This window comes from Camelus dromedarius, chromosome 27 (genome assembly GCF_036321535.1).
Source record: "Camelus dromedarius isolate mCamDro1 chromosome 27, mCamDro1.pat, whole genome shotgun sequence".
Lineage (NCBI taxonomy): Eukaryota > Metazoa > Chordata > Mammalia > Artiodactyla > Camelidae > Camelus > Camelus dromedarius.
In genome coordinates, this window is record NC_087462.1 from 1,993,638 (window position 1) to 2,008,479 (window position 14,842).

A 14,842-nucleotide genomic window follows, 5' to 3' on the forward strand; every position below is an offset into this window, starting at 1 on the left:
CCCGCTTCCTGCGCCCCCTCCCCGCGAGCCCGGCCCCGGCGCGCCCCGGGCCCCGCTTCCTGCGCGCCCGGCGCCCCTCCCCGCCCCTCCCCGCCGCCCGCCTCCCCGCACGCCCGGCCGCCGCTCCTATTGTCTAATGGCGGCGACGCCGGCAGTGGCCGCGGCCTCTGCTGCGCGGAGGCTCCGGCTCCACCTGCTGCTGCCGCCGCCGCCGCCGCTGCTGCTTCCCGGGCCCCGTGCGCGCCGCCGAAGGCGGGGGGGGGGCGCGCGCCCGGGGAGGCCCGTGGATCCCCACCCATCCGCCTCCCCCGGGCCGGCCGGCGCGGTGACCTTGGGCCCGGCGCGCCCCCGCCTCGTCGCGGCCCCTCCCGGCTGGGTGGCCCCAGCGGCGGCCTGGGCCTCGGTTTCCCCGTCTGTCAGAGCCAGGGGCCCAGCTGCCCCCATCTAAGCCGCCGGCGCTGTCATGGCGCGACCCGGACGCGTGCCAGGGACATGCTCCGTAACCTTGGCTCACTGGCTCTTCTCTGAGCCTCGGTTTCCTCTTCTGTACGAGGGCAGTGGTGATACCTCATGGGAACCGTACCTTCCACACACATTTATCGAGCGCCTACTGTGTGCTAGGCCCTGCTCCAGGACGTGGGGGTGGGAGGGGGTACAAAGTCCCGACCCTGGTGGAGATGACATGAGACGGAGACACAAATCTCTGAGCCAAGCCTCTGGCAAGTCAGATGGTGGTAACAGCTATGGAGAAAATAAAGCAGGAGGGAGGGTGGAGGAAGTGCGATTTTAAACAGAGAGAGGTCAGAGAGGGACTCCTGGGCCCTTAAGAGGACCTGAAGGTGAGAGAGGGAACCAGTAGGCTAGGGGGGGGTGGCTTATTCAAGGAGGCAGAAACAGCCAGTGCAAAGGCCCTGAGGCAGGACTGTGCCTGGCACCGGGTGGGGGTGGGGTGCTTGGGAGGAAAGGAGGGCAGGGAGGCTGGGCCAGTGGCTTCATGCGTTCACACAGGGGCCCTGCTCCCAGAAGAGCCTGCGCCTGGGTTAATGATCTGCTGTTGTGGTCTGGAAAGGCCTAATAATTTTTGAACAAGGGGCCTCTCAGTTTTGTTTTGCATTGGGCTCTGCAAATTCTTTAGCTGGTGACGGGGCCTCGCAGATGGCACAGGGCCTCGTGGGCTGTGGGGAGGACGTGGGCTTTTGCTGTGAGGGGTGGGAGCCCTGGAGGGCTGTGGGCAGAGGTGGGACGGGACTGACCTGGACTTTGATAGACACTCTCTCCTTGCCATGTAGAGCACAGGCCTCGAAGAAGCTGTTGAAATAATGCATGTTAAGCCCCAGCAAAGGCTAAATATACAGAGTCTTAATTATCACCATTATCATCACCTATGCATCTTGCCTTCCGGATGAGTGTAACTTCTTTGGGCCTTGGGTTTTCCCATATGTAAAATAAAGAATTAGGACCCTGGTCTCCTTTCCTGGGCAGATGCAGGGCCAGGACTAGGTTGAAGTGAATTAGCAAAATAAAAGCCCCTTCCACCAAAATACCCTTCAAGATAAAATAGTACTTTGACACAATATTTTTAAAAATAAAAGTTAAGGTCAAAAATTCACAATGAGGAAAATATTAAATAAGACCGCATCCAACAGGGCCACAGGTGAGCTCTGAGAATGCAGGGTCTCCGTGGTCCCAGTGCCGTAAGAGAAGAGGCACAGACTTTTAGAGAGCTTACTCTTCCTGATGGTTCTAGAATATGCAGACTCCACGAATCATATTGGAGTCCCCAGTTGGAAGGGGTAACAGAATTCTCAGGGCACCTGGGCAAAATGAAAATGGAAACCCTCTTATTCAAAACAGATCAGGGATTTCAAGATGGTGACAACCGAGCAGGAAACCAAGCATGGGGACCTTCCTTGAAGTGCAGGGTCCTGCAGGGCTGCCAAGTCACAGGCCCAGAAACCAGCCCTGCTCCCTATCCTCCCCGCCCCCGCCTCTTGGGGACCAGACACCGTTTCTCTTGGGAGGCCACCTGCCTCTGACCCTCATCTCGGCAGGCAGCTCCCAATATCAGGGCACTTGATGACTGCTTTAACAAACCCTAGACAGTACCGTGGGGCCAGGTCTGGGCCTTTCAGCATGTGGAGAAGCCAGAAGTCTGACCTGGACTATGAATAATAGTAAACCAACCCACTTGTATAAGTTTTTACTATGCACCAGTCTCTTTTTTAGCATTTTAACCCTAGAGACTTGGCCAAAATCACGTAGCTGGTGGGTGGCAACATCAGGATGTCAACCCAGGGCCTTGGGCCCTTGACTGCACTGCAGTACTGCCCCTCCAGGTGGGGCATGGAGACAAGGGCTGGTGGGAATACTTGCTGGAAAGGGCCAGGGGCCCAGGTGATGCAGGTGCCTGCATTCTGGGCTGAGGAGTTGGGATTGTACCTGGAGGGCACTAGGGAGCCATGAGAGGGTCTAGAGCAGGGCTTGTCAGTCTGTACTCCTGACATGCTGGCCTGGATCACTCTCTGTGGCGGGCCATCCTAGGAACTGTGGCATGTTGAGCAGTCTTCCTGGCCTCCACACACTCGATGCCAGGAGCACCTCCCAGTCCCGAGCATCCTCCGGGCAAAATCGCCCCCAGCTGAGAAGCCCTGGCTTAGAGCAGCAGAGAGACCACCAGGATGAATGGTAGAAGATTCTTGCCGGTAGTGGGAATGGATGAAGGCAAGGCGGGAGGCCAGTAGACCAGGGAGGAGGCCCAAACTAACGTTCGGGAGGGGCACAGGCTGGGCCGGGCCTGCTGTGCAGAGGAGCTCTTGGGGGCAGAAAGAACGGAGTGTCAGCAGGTGAGGGAAAGGCAGGGCAGAAGGCGGCAAGCTGGGAGGGAAGAAACTTAATGGCATAATTAACTTGGGGGGAACTGGAGCTTTTGAAGATCCTCCTGTCTGGGCAGCCGCCGCCCCACACCCCTCAGTCCCACCCATCCCCACCTCCTCTGGACCACATCCTGCTCCTTCCTCTCCCTGGGGTCCTCAGGGCCACATCTGGGGCCACGTTGGGGCGGGGATCTGTCTCCTGTCTCCAACAGTCTGAGACCAGCCTCGCAGCCTGCTTACAAATGAGGGCCCGGCCCAGCGGCCTCCCGGGCAGAGCCAGGCGCTGGCTGGCGCATGATGCATGGCGCTGCAGGGCCATTAATCAGAGGATGGGGCGGAAACAGGTGGCCGCCGAGCAGGCGCGGGACCTCCCTGTGGTCGGCCTGGAGGGGCTGGGGCCTCAGCTGTCCGGGTCTGGGTTCAAGCCCCTGGCCTGCCACAGCCGGGCTAGGTGACCTGGGGCAACGTGAGTTTACTGGTCTGCACCCTCACCACCCCGCACCCCACAGTGGAACTCATTCCCTCGGTGAATGTTTATTGCACCTACTGTGTGCCCAGCATGTGGAGGTATACAGCAGTGACCAAGGAGGCCAAAAATCTCTTCCCTTGCGGAGCAGAGGCTTTAAAAACTTGATTTAGGTCCTGCCCCTCCTCTGCCCACAGCCCTCCGGGACTCCCACCTCCCTCAAGGTAAAAATCCAAGTCCTCCCCATGGTCCACAAGGGTCTACACAACCTGCCGCGTACCATCCCTGCCCTCTCCTCCTCCCTCTCTCCCCCTGGCTCACTATCCTCCGGCCACATGGGTCTCCTCGCTTGGGGAACATGCCAGGCAGGGCCCTGTGTCCTGCCTCAGGGCCTTTGCACTGACTGTTCTTGCTGCCTAGAAAGTTCACCCTCAAATCCCAGTTTGGCTAAGTCCATTGTCTCCTTCCAGTCTTGGCTTAAATATCACCTTCTCAGTGAAGCCTTATCGTGGCTTCCCTGCGTAATTCTGGCAGGACTGGGACTAGGATGAAGGTACTTTCAAGTAAGATACTTTCTTAAGGTGTAAAATTTAAGGAGGCACCAAAAATCTCAGTCAACAAGATAGGTGCTATTTTAATGCAATCGATTTTTTATTGTGGTAAAATATACATAAAATGTATCATTAGAGACATTTAGCACATTCACAATGCTGTGCGATTCTCACTTCTACTTCCAAAACACCCCGTCACCCCAAAAAGAAGCCCCACCCCCCATTAGCAGTCACCCCTCCCCCAGCCCCTGGCAAGTGCCAACACACTTTCTGTCTCTGTGTAGACCTTTCATATAAACGGACTCACGTTCTCTGTGGTCTTTTGTGTCTGGCTTCTCATGGAGCATCAAAGTCTCAAGGCTGTGATGTATGTCGTGCTTCACTCCTTTTCGTGGCTGAGTAATGTTCCATTGTAAGGATGGACCACATTTTGTGCAGCCATTCATTCACCTGCTGATGGACACTTGGATCATTTCCACATTTTGGCCACTGTGAATAATACTGCCGGGACCATTCCTACGCAAGCATTCAGGTGGATGTGTTCTTCTATTTCCCTTGGGTGTATACCCAGAAATGGAATTCCTGGGTTGTAGTGTAATTCTGTGTTTAATCTTTGACGAATCACCAAGCTGTTTTCCACAGTGGCGGCACCATTTTACATTCCCAAACGTGATGCACAAAGTTCCAATTTCTCAACATCCTCAACACTTGTTGTTGTCCTATAAAAAAAAGTGTGTGTATATATAAAAAATATCCATTCTACTGGGTGTGAAATGGTATCTCGTGATTTTGATTTGCATAAGGCAATATTTGAACACATCAAAAATAACAAAAAAATTTCCATGATGAACAAAATGTCAAAATCCTAAATAAAAATGGGGCCCAGCCCTGCACTGGTGTACCCTGCCTTACTTGCTCTCCTCTTCCCAGCCCTGTGGCAGCTGCTCCCTGCAGTCCCCAGCCCGGTAACGTGGTCCACGTTTTCCTGACTACACGGGACTCATCACCATCTGGGCTGTGATGTCTTTATGTATTTATTGGTTGGCTTTCTCCCCATCTAGAGTGTCAACTCCAGGAGGGAGAGATTTCTGTCTGTCTTGGTCACAGCCGTGCCCTTAGCATATAGAACAGTGCCCGGCTCACTGTAAGTACTGAATGAGTGGTGAATGAATGTATTGTAAGGATCCACTGGGTTGCTGGGAGAACTAAATAAGACAGGACTCAGAAAGCATTTAGCATTCATGGCTGACACCTGACATCCTGGATGTACGGTTTCTAGCTTAATACAATCCTCTGATTGGCCAGGCTTGGGTCACATGATTACCCTGATTCAAGACTTATTGTCTGAATAGATGCTCTGATTGGCCAGATTTAGTTCACATACCTTTCCAAATCCACTCAGTGAGAAAATGAATGATTATTATATCATATTATATTTTCCCTTCTCCTACCTTCCTTTGTTTAACAAATGCCTCCTATTTGCCAGGCTGTTTGCCTTGGGAAAAGGATGGGGAGTAAACTGACATTAACCAGGCACTTATTATGTGCCCAGGTTGGCTTCTGATTTTCTTTTCTAGCACTACAGTACAAGGCACCTGGACATGGAAGGTCAGACCTACCTGAGGGCCTTTGCACTTGCTGTTCCCTCTGCCTAGAATGCTCTTCCTTAGCTTTTCCTATGGACTTAATCCTTCTTGTCAGCTTAAATAGCAGTTCCTCAGAGAGGCCTTCCCTGACCAGTCCAATGGGGAAAAAAACTCATTCTTTATTATATCACCTTGTTTTATTATTTAAAATAGCATTTCTCACTTGGAAATGATCATGTTTAATTGCTGTCTTCTTTATTATCTGTCAGCCTTGTGAAATTAAAGGTTCCCTGAGAGCCTGTCTTGTTCACTGCTGTGTCCCAGCACACAGCTTGCTCTGGCAAAGGATTGATACTCGGTACAAAAATCAGGTTGTGAAATGAGTGAGTGAGGTAGTAATTATTATCCCCATATTTCAGATAAGGAAACTGAGGCTCAGAAAGGGGCAATGATAGATTCTGCTATTTATGTATCTTTGGAATCCCTGCCTTTTCCTCCACCCCCAGAGCTATCACTCAACAAGAATGTTTGAAGACCTACTGTGTGCTTGACCCTGGTCTAGATGCTAGGGATACAGTGATCTACGTTGACCCCAACCTTACAATCTATCAGGGAAGCCAGATAGGAATTAAATATGCAAACAAATATGCTGCTATAATCTATCAATGATCACACAGGTCCCAGCTTCACATATGTACCCAGAATCCAATTGTTTCTCACCAACTAGAGTTACTAGCCTGATGCAAGTCAGCATCATTTTGCTCAGTGCAGTTGTCTCTCATTTTGTTTAGGATTTTTTTAGTGCAAGTGACAAAAACAAACGAACAAACGAAAAACTGAAATGGCTTAAGTGCATGGAATGGAACATCCAGAAAGTTAGAGCTGACTTCAGGCATGGCTTGATCCAGGGCCAGGGGTTCTGTGTCCCTCCACTCTCAGCTTTTCTGTGCTCTGTGTTGTCTTTATTCCTGGGACAGTTGTCTCCCATAGTGGCCAGCAGGCTCCCGCAGCTCTAGGCTTCCATCCTGACAGCTCAGCAACCCCAGCGGATTCCTTCTGCTTAATTACAGCCTAAGTCCTAGGGCTTATTCTCATTGGCCAGGCTCAGGTCATGTGACACCCTGATTTCCCTCATTGTGGCCTGAGTTGAATGCTTTGATTGGCCATTCTTGGGTCACATGGTTTTCCCTGTTTAAATTTTTTTAAAGGTGTGATTGACACATACCATTATATTAGTTGCAGGGGTACAACACAATGATTCGATATTTGTATACATGTGGAGATGTGGTCACCACAATAAAACTAGTTAACAATCTCACCATACACAGTTATAGAACACTTTTTTCTTGTGATGAGGACTTTTAAGATCTACTCCCTTAGCAACTTTCAAATCTGCAGCACGTCTTACTACCTGCAGTCCCATGCTGTACATTGCATCCCTACGACTTATTTAAGCTGGAAGTTTGTACCTTTTGCCCCTCCCCCCACTCAATCGTAAAGGCCTAGAGGGAAATGCTCTGATTGGTCAGAATAAGATCACATGACTGACTTCATTGCCTCCACGCCCGTGGCTGGGAGAAATGCTCTGATTGAGTCACGCGGCGCCATCAAAGTAAGTGGGTGGGGCCAGGTCCAGTAGAACTACCTGGAGGGAAGGTGAGGGGTAGATGCTCTGCCGTGGGAAACCACAGGCATCGGGGGCTCCGTGTGAAATGGGACACGGGGGCGGGGGCAGGCGGGAGACGGTGGACTGAAGGGCAAGATGCAGACTGGGGTTCAGATCCTTTATGGTGCAACTTCTGTGCAACCTCCAAGCCTTGATATTACTTCCTCATAAAATGGGAACCCTCTATTTTAAAAAACGGGGACTATGGCAAGAGAATGAAGGGAATGTAGGGGAGGGACATGATCACCGTTTCCATGACTTCTTCAGCCTCGCCCCCGCCCGTGCCACCCCGACCACCCTTGGACTGGTTGCTCAGCTCACCATCGGGTCCTGGGCTAGACCTTCCAAACCAATGTTTTAAAAAGATAGATGCTGTTATTATTACGAACCCGTTGTACAGTTGAGGACACCAGCTGAGCGAGGAGCAGCGACTCGTGCAGAGACTCGGAACCAGGACCTGGAGCAGCCAAGGCTGGAGCGCAGGCCCGTGGGACTCTCCGCTATCCGTCCCCCGCACCGTAATGCGGCCAGAGGGAGCTGGGTTTTTTACTTTAAGTTCACTTTTCCTATTGGCTTTTTATTTTGACATAATTTCAGGTTTACAGAAAAGTTGCAAAAATAGTACAAAGAACTCTCAGATGCCCTTCACCCAGATTCCCCAAGTGTGGCTTTTTTTTTTTTTTTTTAACCACGTTTGCTCCATCTCTCTCTTTCTCTCTCCTTTTAAAATTTTTAATCCATTTGCGATTTTATTGTGGGCATAATGCTACCTTAACCCCAAATTCTCAGCAGGTGGTATTTTCTATCAATAAGGACACTGTCTTGCAGAACCACAGTGTCATGGTCAAAAATGTGTGGTCGAGAGAATACTATTGACCCAGTATTTTTTACCTAGTTTGTGGTTGAGATTCAGATTTCACAGTTGCCCCAATACTGCCCTTTACAGCAAAAGGAAATCCTGGGCTGCAAAGTGTGTTGGAGTCTCATGTCTGTCAGGCTCCTTCCACCCGGAACAGTTCCCGGACTTGCCTTGTACTCAGGACATTGGCGGCTTTGAGGACTGCAGCCCAGCTGTCCTACACACTGCCCCTCAGTTTGTGTTTGTGTGGTGTCTCCTCTCAGTCACAGTCAGGCTGGCGCTTTTGGCAGGGATCTCCTGGGAGTGGCGCTGTGTTCTCCTTGGGGCGTTGTGTCGGGACGTGCATAAAGCCTGTCTGTGCCACCTCCGGTGATGTCAGCCGGGCCGTGGTGGTTGCTGTCTTCCCTTTCTAAGTTATGGGGACCTGGTGAGGACGTACTCGGGACCAGGTAAACATCCTGTCTCTCCTCAGGCTGTCGCTGATCCGCTTCGCTTTCTCACCTGAGTCATTATCACAGTGGTTGCCATGGGCAGTAATCCAAAATTATCTACTGAGATGCTCAAACTGTCCCCTATTCAGAAGCCCGTCTGAGGTGGCCCCTGTGTCATCTGACATGTCCCCACATTTCTCTGAGCACTTCCTTATTTTCTGGGCCTGCAAGATGTTCCAAGCTCGCCTTGTCCCTTCCCTGCTCCACGCTTGGCATCAGTCACCTCTCGGCAGAGCTTGGTTCCTGCTGATGGAGAATGGTATTTAGAAACCAAAATCTGGGTGCTGGGTGTGCTCAGACTAGTGGGACTTTGCTGCTCTCAGGCCCTTCCAGTGAGCAGAGCTGGAAAATACACACACAGACAGATTCATGTATTTACATTGAAAGCTGTCATCTGTCTGTCTGTCTATCTTTCCATCCATCCATCCATCCAGGTTAGGAACTGCGAGTTCACACTGATCCCTCCAATTCCATTCCATCACTCCAGGATTTATTCCTTCCCTCCTTCCATATTTTAACAATTCCCTTCTTCAGCAGGGTGAACCTGGCTCAGAGGGAGAGTTTTGAAAACAGAAATGAGGTCATGTCCTTCCTGTTCAAGACTGTCCCTGGGTTTCCTGATGCATTTTACTATATATATATAATTTTTTTTACAAAATGAAATGGTTTTATTGTAAAATTTTCAAAGGCAGAAAACTAACTGGAATATTTATCCTGTCCACTTCATTGTACCACGTATTTCAATTCCCTGTGAATGAAAAATAAAGAAATCTATAATTTTGAGCTTAAGGTTTTAAAAACATGGAACACATCACGAATCTGCGTGTCATCCTTGCATCGGGGCCATGCTAGCCTTCTCCGTGTTGTTCTAATCTTAGTACACACATTGCTGAAGTGAGCTCCCCGATGCATTTTCAGTGATACCCAAAGTCCCCTGGGGACCCACGAGGCCGTTCAGGACCTGCCTCACCCCTGCCCTGCCCTCACCTCCTCTCTCTCCCTCATTCACTCTGCTCCACGTGGACATCCTTGATGTTCCTGCAACGTGCCAGGCATGGCCCTGCCCCAGGGCCTTTGTGCGCACTGTTCTCTCTGCCTCAGAGGCACTTCCTCCAGGTCTCAGCTCAGCGTCGCCCTCAAACAGGCCACCTTGGACTTTCCTAGAAGAACCTGACCTCCCTTCACTCACACTTCTCTGTTTTTCTTTACAGCAACATCTCTGCCTTTACGTTTTCACTTCTGTGCCTGTTGTCTGCACCACAGCCTCAGCTCCACGAGGCAGGGGTTTAGCATCTTTAACTCCCTGCACAGAGCTGGTCACACAGCAGGTGCTCAGTAAGTCTTGGTCAACACGAAAATCCTCTTTCTCGGGATTAGGCCGCTCAGGCAAGTCAGGATGCAGCTTCAACAGGTGGGCTGTAACGAGACACCACAGCCCAGGAGGTTAGTAAACAACACACATTTATTCTTTGCAGTTCCAGAGGCTGGAAAGCCCCAGATCAAGGTCCCGGGCAGTTTGGCTGCTGGTGAGGGCCCTTTTCCTGGCCCGCAGACGGCCACCTTCTCCCTGTGTCTCACTTGGCCCTTCCTCCGTGTACACATGAGGACTCACCTCTCTCTCTCCCACTTTTTTTTTTAATCGAAGTTGAGTTGATTTACACTGTTGTGTTCATTTTTGGTGTACAGCATAGTGATTCAGTTATACACATATATTCTTTTCCATATTTTTTATTATAGGTTATTGCAAGTTATTAAATGTAGTTTTCTGTGTTGTTTAAACTTTCGTTTTTGAAATTCTTTTTTGGTTGTTGTTGTTGTTTTTGGGGGGAGTAATTAGGTTTATTTATATATTTAGTTATTAATTTTTATGGCGGTTCTATGGATTGAGTCCAGGGCCTTACGCTTGCTAGGCACAGTCTCTGCCACTGAGCTGTACCCTCCCCCGGCCATCTGATACGCAGAGTTTGTACCTGTTAATCCCAAACTCCTCCTTTATCCCTCCCCACCCCTTCCGCCTTTAGTAATGACAAGTTTGTTTTCTATGGCTGTGAGTCTCTCTCTCTCTTTTTTTCTTAGTGCTTTTTTTTTTTGCAGGGGTAATTAGGTTTATTTATTTTTAGAGGAGCTACTGGGGATTGAACCCAGCGCTCTGCCACTTGAGCTATACCCTCCCCTCTGTGAGTCTCTGTTTTGTCAATGCGTTCATTCGTACCATTATTTTTAGGTCCCACATACAGTGATATCATATGATACTTGTCTTTATCTGACTTACTTCACTTGGTGGGACCGTCTCTAGGCCCATCGGTGTTGCTGCAGATGGCATGTTTCTCCTCCTCTTCTTGCAAGGACACCGATCCTGTTGGATTAGGGCTCTGTTCTTATAACCTCATTTAACTGGAATTACCTCCTAAAGGTTCCATCTCCAAGCGCAATCACATTCGGGGGTCACAGCTTCCACACAGGAATTTGGGGGGACATAATTCAGTCCGCAGCACAGCTCCGCTGCGTTCTGCTCTGGCAGCCGGACGCAGCAGTGCCCCTGGGAGGTGAATGAGCAGGGCTGTCTGCGGTGCACGTCACATGTGCCGAGCCCTGGCACCAGGAGGGGACAGCAGGATGGCTCCTGGCAGAGGAGGCAGGTGCGTACCTGGTGGCCACTCTGATGCGGCTGTTCCCAACGAGGGGTGATTTCTGCCTCCAGGGGACATTTGGCAACATCGGGTGACATCTGTGGTTGTCACACTGGAAAGGCTCCTGGCATCGAGTGGGTGGGGGCTGGGGAGGCTGCTCCACACCCTCCCAGGGCCCGAGACATCCCCACAGAGGACTGTCCCCTAATGTTAGCAGTGCTGAGAGTGGGGGACCTGGCTCCTCTGATGAGAGCCAAATAGCAAACGGAGGGAAGAGGTTCTGGAGTTTTTCTAGGAAGATTTATAACAGTGGAACTGACCTTGGCAGGGGCTGAGTTTCCCCCCAAATGAAGGATGTGGGGGTTACCGGGGTGACCACTGGTCCGATTGGAGAAGACAGCTCGTGCAGAGGCCAGGAGAGGGGAGCACAACTGCTGAGACTGGGGAGCACGGAGGGGGCTGGCGGGGAGGGTGGTCCCCAAGGGCAGATCACCCAGGGCCCTGGGATCTGCATTCATTTGGAGGGTGCTGGGGCCACGCAAGGCTTTTGAGTATCGCGAGAGGGCATCACCATCTGGTATGGCTCTTGAAACCTCTGTCTGGCTGTTTCCAGGAGAGCAGGAAACAGGGCAGCCTTGGGACCCGGTGGGTCTCTTCCTGTATGAAAATGGTGAAATTTCTGTTTTACGTGGTGTTGGTATGCAGACAGGTACCCTGCATGCTGGATGCATGATGATATATTCGTGATTATTGGATTCATTGTTTTCTTCCCATTTTAAAGGAAATTAAAACAGTGGGCCCCTAAAAGCATCATGGACCCTGGGCACTGTGCACAGTGAAGACGTTGGTCCTGGAGGAGGAAGATTAGGGGAGCAGAGGGGAGTTGGGTGGGCGGAGGTGGGGTGGGGGCTGGACTTGAGCAAGACTCGGCAGGGTGGGTGTTGGCATGGATGGGGCTGGCGGGCCCGTCGTGGGAGTGAGCTGCTCTGGGAGACAGCGCTGGGGGTGGCTTCTGAGTTCACTTTTGGACATGCTGGCTTTGAGAACCCTGCGAAATGCCCACAGAAAAGTCAAGGGGGAACAGAATAGATTTACTGCACTTCATCGAAATGAATCAATTTTTTTTTAATTTTGGGGGAAGGTAATTAGGTTTATTTATTTTTTCATTTTTTTAAATGGAGGGACTGGGGATAGAAACTAGGACCTCGTGCGTGCTAAGCACGTGTTTACCACTGAGCTGCACCCTCTGCGCTGAAATGAACACCTTTCGTGCATTGAAGACCACCACCCAGAGAATGGGAAGAGCTCGTGGAGTGGGGGGAATCCTCGCAGACTCTGTATCTGATAAGGTTCCGTGATCCAGAACAGGTAAAGAACGCCGCTGGCGCAACAGCAAAGCAAAACACACCGCCTAGTGAAGTGCAGACAGAGGGTTTGAACAGACGCTTCTCCGAAGATGACACACAAATGGTCAAAAAACACAGAAAAAGATGCTCAACATCACCGACCATCAGGGACATGTAAATCGAAACCGCCATGAGACACCACCTCACACTCATAAGGATGGTTATTGTCAGAAGATGGAAAATTACACATCCTGGTGAGGATGTGAAGGACTTGGAAGCCTCGTGCATGATTGGTGGGAAAGCAAAATGGTGCAGCCGCGGTGGGAAATAGCCTGGAGGTTCCTCAAAAAGTTGAACATAGACTCAGCGTATGCCACTCCTCGGTCTAGACTCAAAAGAATTTAAAAAGCAAGGATTTAAACAGATATTTTTACACCAATGTTCATAAGAGTATTATTCACAGTACCCAGGAATAGAAGCAACTCTCCATCAACAGAGAAATAGATAAACCAGAGTTCACTGTCTTAACCAATTTTAAGTACACGATTCAGCGGCAGTAAGCCCATTCACACTGCTGTGCAACCACCCCCACCCCCCGTCTCCAGAACTGTCTCGTCTTCCCAAACTGAAACTCTGTCCCCACGCACTCCCCAGCCCCTCCCCCAGCCCCTGGCCCCACCGCCTACTTTCTGTCTCTGGATGTGACTCCTCTAGGTTCTCCTGTGAGTGGACTCAGAGTATTTGTCCTTCTGTGTCTGGCTTACTTCATGCAACATCTCTTAAATAAGCCCTGTCCCCATGAGTAGTCACCCCCCCCTCCCCAGCCCCTGACAATCAGGAGCCCTCTGTCTGCGGACTGGCCTGTTCTGGACGTCTCACATCCGTGGACTCACACACTGTGTCCTTCTGTGTCTGCTGCTCTCCCTGAGCACCGTGCTCTCAGGGTCCATCCCCGTGGTGGCGGGTGTCAGGGCTGCTCTCCTGGTCACAGCTGAGTGATGTTCCGGTGTGGAGGGACCACATTTTGTTCATGCGTTCATTCACTGATGAACATCTGGGGTGTTGCTACTTTTTGGCTCCTGTGTGTCTGTGAATAGTCATGTACAGGTTTTTGTGGAGACACCCATTTTCATTTCTCCTGGGTTGGTACCTGGGAGTGGAATTGCTGTGTCAGATGGAAACACCACGTTGAACTTTTGAAGGAACCACCAAACTGTTTTCCACGGCGACTGCTGTTTTCCATCCCCAGCAGCCATGTAGGAGGTTTCCGATCTCCCCACATCCTTGCCAGGACTGTTACAAGTGCTTGCAATTTTTGAACCCGACGTCAGTACCTCGCTCATCTCGCCCGAGTCCAGGCCAGCAGGGAGCCTGTTCTGTCTACACCTCGGAAACCCTGGGAGAGGAAAACAAACAAACGGGGGAAATGATGCTGCACGTGGCACAGGTCTCCGATGTGCTGGGAGCCGTTCTCAGCCTTCTCCACACCTTCATTTATTTGCTGGTGACCCATTTTGCAGATGGGGACAGTCGGGGCTCAGGGAGGGTGTGGCCCGGCAAGAGGTCACCCAGCCCAGCAGGGGCTGGGAACTCGGGCCTCTAGACCTTGTCACCCCCCACCCCGAGCCTGACAATGAACATGTTTTGTTTTTGTCAGTGCGCTCTGGTAGCACCCTTGGGAGCCTGGCGTTGGCAGGGCTGGGAGCCACTGTTGGGGTGTTTAAAGACCTTTAAAAGGTGTTCCCAGCATGTCCCTGGGCTGTGCGATAATTAGGTATGATGATCAGGAGGCCATCTCCAGCAAGCATGTCTCTGGGGACACCTGGGGACATTTGGGGACTGTGGGGGAGCAAGGATGTGTGGCTGCCCACCTGGCCTGCCCTCCAGAGGCCCCTGCTGCCTCTCTCGAGGTGCCTAAGGGCCAAGTGCCTGCGGCAGCTCTGCAGCCCGAGGACTGTGTGGCCCTGGACCATTGTCTGTCCCTCTCCGGGCCTCTGCATTCCCATCCTGTGTAGCAGGTGAGGGCCAAGTGCCAAGCCCGTGGGGCCCGCACCGCTGTCCTCGCGCCCTGGTGCCCCTGCCCCTCCCCCTCCCCCTAACCAGTCAGTGTCCCCTTCGCTGTGAGAGGCCAGGGTCGGCCAAGACCTCCTATCGCCAGAGCTGTCCCCGAGGGGGGCCCGGTGATCACTCCCACTTTACAGCTGAGGAAACAGAGGCCCAGCGCCCCCGAGGGTCTGAGAAACGGCCCCAGCCGGTGAGTGGGAGAGCCAGGATTTGAACCCCGACCCCCCCCCCCCCAGCCCGTGTTCCCGCCGCGCCGCTGCGCCGCTGCGCGGGCCACACTTGCAGAGTTTCGCGTCGACGCCGCGGGAAA

The 14,842-nt window shown here is 51.8% G+C and overlaps 1 non-coding gene across 1 annotated transcript; it reads right to left on the bottom strand.

Annotated features, from left to right (window-relative positions):
* Positions 1–9,287: 9,287 nt before the first annotated feature.
* LOC116148549 (U6 spliceosomal RNA) lies at positions 9,288–9,390 on the bottom strand. Its single transcript, XR_004132078.1, has one exon. It is a non-coding gene; the product is annotated as a U6 spliceosomal RNA (small nuclear RNA).
* Positions 9,391–14,842: the final 5,452 nt, after the last annotated feature.